Below are 4,306 nucleotides of genomic sequence, written 5' to 3'. Positions count from 1 at the left end.
CAACGATCACATCGATTTTGGAACCGTTTCCCACGCGCATCGTCTCCTCGTCCTTGGCCAGTGTCCGCTTAATCCGTAGTCCCTATTTCGAGTTGCAAATATTAGCAACAGAACCAGTATCAAATACCCAGATGCTACTCCGAGCTCTAGTAAGGTACACATCAATAACATGTACATCACATATACCTTCGTTCACCTTGCCATCCTTCTTATCCGCCAAATACTTGGGGCAGTTCCGCTTCCAGTGACCAGTCTACTTGCAGTAGAAGCACTCAGTCTCAGGCTTAGGTCCAGACTTGGGTTTCTTCTCTTGAGCAGCAACTTGCTTGTTGTTCTTCTTGAAGTTCCCCTTCTTCTTCCCTTTGCCCTTTTTCTTGAAACTGGTGGTCTTATTGACCATCAACACTTGATGCTCCTTCTTGATTTCTAGCTCCGCGGCCTTTAGCATTGCGAAGAGCTCAGGAATCACTACAAGGATACCCCCTATAAAGCAACATAAATTCTACAACATATTGACTATATGTTGCAAAATTTATTATAGATACGCATATAAGCGGTGTAGCATATGCGTTGTAGAATTACACAGCTCATAGCCCTATCGTGGTACATATAGAAAAGAACAGATGAAAGGGGAGAGAGATGCGCGACAAATAGACCTCATCTCTCCCAAATCGCCGGCACCCGCCACCTCATCTCCCTCCTCTGATCCACCTCGCCGCCGGCCCTGTGCCTCCGCTCCTCCCACCTCGCAGATCCAAAGGCTGCCGGATCCGCTGCAACACCCACCCACCCATCCCCCTCGCGCCCCATCTCTCTCTGTCTCTCTTCACGGGGCTCCTTGCTGCGCCATCTGCGGCGGCTAATACAAGCGACATCCGGCGGATCCCTCCACCGCGAAGCACAGCCCGAGGTCTGCTCGAACCGCGGAGCCATCCCATCCAGCTAGACCCGGCGCTCCTGGCCACCAAATCCCACCCGCGACCCTCCCCCCATGGCTAGGGTTTTGGGCGTCAGCTCTAGCGCCGGTGGCCATGTCGTCCTCTTTTCCGCTTGCTTGCCCCGACAGTCATCTCTTGTTACCTAGGTTGGCTATTCGAAGATATCATGATTTTGTTTCTTTGGTTTGGATGGATAGTAGCTTATTCTCGATTGTAATTGTATATTTGTTATTGTTGCAGAAATTGTTTTGAAGTTGCTGGAGGCAAAACTGCTTGCACGTTTTTGGGGTGGTGATGGTGGCTCTTTGTCGCTTTTCCTCTTTCCGCTAAAGCGGACACGGGTAAACATTGGGATAAAGTTCCACCCCTCCCTAGTTTTGACTGCTCCTTGTTCTGCCTGTTCGTGCATATACTTACTATTCTGTTTTCATTGATGAAACACTAAGTTCATTTTTTTTACCCATTGAGAAGATCCGAGTAAGGCGAGGAATCTATGTGGTTGGAATTCATGTTGGATTCACAGAAATAGTGTATGATTTCTGTGTCTGTATGTCCTGTAGCTTGCAATTGTCCAGGTGAGTATGAGATTTGGTTCCGGTTGTGCGAGATTTCTGCATAACTTGGACCATATTCGCATGTACTTTGCGTTGATCAAGTGCTGATGATATGCTGATCCGTTGAGTTAAGATTTAGTTTTTTTGCATGACCATCCTGATGATGTGTTGTTCCTGTCAATAACGTGTTGTCTTATCCTTCATTGTACTAAACCAAGGCTTGTTTCCTAAGCTACCTTTATTCTAGTTTTCATGTATTACTCCTGGAAATATTTTCTCCATTTGTCGATTATCTATATGCACAACTAATTCCTGAAAGTAGATGTTTCGTTGTTAAGCTCTAGCAAATCTTGTGTCCGATCTAGCTAAAGTTGATTCATTCTTCCTCCACAGTTTTAAACTTCAGAACCTGTGTGGGCAAATAAATATACAGTTGCATTGGGTTGTAATGGTCTTAGATGAAGCATCTATAGTCGACATTCACACGGTGTTTCTTGCAATTTACTAAGAACACGACTTCAGTTTTGCCATTTCAGGTTTCAGTCCATTGGCAGCAAAAGAATTTGTATGACTGAGATCGAGTTATCTAATGGTGATGTATGCACCTGGATGCAAGATACTGGTGATTTTCTGCATTTTGCAGTGCGCGTGTGATGTTCTGTAAATCGTATACTCACAACACTACAAGAATACAATAGATTGACTGTGGTTTGGTAAAAAATTAGAACAGTCTAAATGCAGCGAATGCCATTTTCCATGCTGCATCTTTCCCTTTGAACAGTTTCTGAAAGTATTAGGTCATACTGGAGCGCATGTGGAGTGCCCATGTTCTTATCGGTCTTGTTTTCCTTTTTTCGAGATTTAGGATAATTTGGTTAAGATAGTTCAGCAAAAGTGCAACACTGCTTTTTGATCTATGGTTTAAAGCTTTTAACTACTACCTCAGAAATATGTCTCGCCCATATTTGAACTCATCCAAACTGTACAATGTTTCTTGTATGATTGTAACATTCAGATTCCTCTTTTAAAATAGTTTTGTTATTTGTTGTCAATATGTGCAGGCGTGGCAAAGCGCGTATGTTGGTATGGCATCTAGCAAAGCGCGCCTTCATATTTACTGTCCGGTTCATTCATCCTGATGCGTGTGTATAACTATATAACTAACTAGGGGATAAATTCATTGAGCCAAATGTAAAGTTGCCAAGCTAGTAACTAGGATACATAGAACGGGAGGAATAACCTGGCTCTGCTTTTATTAAGTAGGAATGGAACTTGATGAAGCTTTACTTGTGTTGCACTGTTCCACAAATGCATGAGGCAACTGTAACCTTTTTCCCTTGGTTTTGCAGCTGCACGTACCAACTCGATGCAGGGGGTAAGCCATGGAGCAAGTCATGGACGATGCCATGGAAGGTATACTCTCCCCTCTCACTACCGTGTTACTGCTCGTTGTGTCCACAGTCATTGGTCCGTGCTAGGTTCTATGCTGCTGTCCATGCAAATTTATAGGGTTTGGGCTGTAGGCTTCAGTGAATTTATTTAGCAATAAATAAATCTTTTGGTTCACACAAAAAAGTTTGACTGTAGGTGTACAGAATTAGTTGTGGATCTCTAGGCTGGTGATGACCATGTAAATTCGTTTAAGTGGATTTGGGGCTGTAGGTTTGTTCCAAAGTATGATTAGCACTGTAGGTTTGTCTGTTTCCTGTTGGATGACTAAAACCAACTAGAGCTAAATGTTTCGGTTCAGTTTCAGATGACTAAAACCGTTCTAGTTCAGTTTGCTAACTAACCGGTGATCCTAAATTTAAAACTGATGGTGCTGGAATTATAAACGAATTCTGGGTAGTGCATGTTGATATGGCATTTGTGAAAACTGAAGATTTGGCACATCGCAAAAACTGCACTACTCTTGTTAATGCAGAAAAAACAAAGATTGCATGGCGTGCAACCTTGGTATGTGTCTAATATCCTGCCTCTATCACTACTTTGCATCATGTCAATGCATTGTGTGTTAACAGTTCATTTTGTTATTTTTTTGTAGATTCAAAAGATATATGGATGAATATATGGATGCGTGGCAAGTATACTGCAATGATGATGATGATGTTCCAGCTCATGATGGTGATGATGGATTCTTTCAGTTTTAGTTAAATTTTAGGGATGATGTTCCTCGGTTAAGTTTTAGTCAAGTTCTAGGGATGTTGATGGATGCTTTCAGTCCAAGTCTCATTGTCAAGAAAATATTTAGATTATGCATAACATTTGGATGATGTTCCTCGTGTAATATCCACTATTGTAATCCAATAGTTTGATTCAATATATGTTTTCTTCCTCTCATGAGTATATTCTATTATTTATTTTTCTTACTTGATATACATAATTATCACCAATATTTGGAGCATTAATTTAATTCCTGGAAATATCTATATATGTGTGTCAATAAAATAATATTATTCATATTATATATGTACCAACACCTGAAGCGTTGCAAATTCACGAGACTTGGATTTCTGTACATTCAGCACCAACGTATGAAAGTGTTGTAGAAGTCGATTTTATGTGTTGTCTTCTTGCAACGGTCTCTTTACCAACGGTAGTATAAGTGTTGCATTATGTGCTAGCAACGCTGGATAAGGCTACGCATCCCAAACCGTTGGTAACGACACTTGCAACCCATATATGGACTTTTAGATACGGAAAAATGCGTTGCTATAGGTGAGGTCCTGTTGTAGTGAATCGTCTTATCCATCCCTTGCATGTTATAGTTCATCACGAAGCTCTTGTATCTTGGTGGCAGTGATTGAAGAATTC

General features: G+C 41.7%; 1 pseudogene; it reads right to left on the bottom strand.

Annotated features, from left to right (window-relative positions):
- Positions 1–1,868: 1,868 nt before the first annotated feature.
- LOC125507184 overlaps positions 1,869–4,306 on the bottom strand; it is a 22,491-nt pseudogene continuing 20,053 nt past the window's right edge.

This window comes from Triticum urartu, chromosome 5 (genome assembly GCF_003073215.2).
Source record: "Triticum urartu cultivar G1812 chromosome 5, Tu2.1, whole genome shotgun sequence".
Lineage (NCBI taxonomy): Eukaryota > Viridiplantae > Streptophyta > Magnoliopsida > Poales > Poaceae > Triticum > Triticum urartu.
This window is presented reverse-complemented; position numbering and strand designations above follow the sequence as displayed.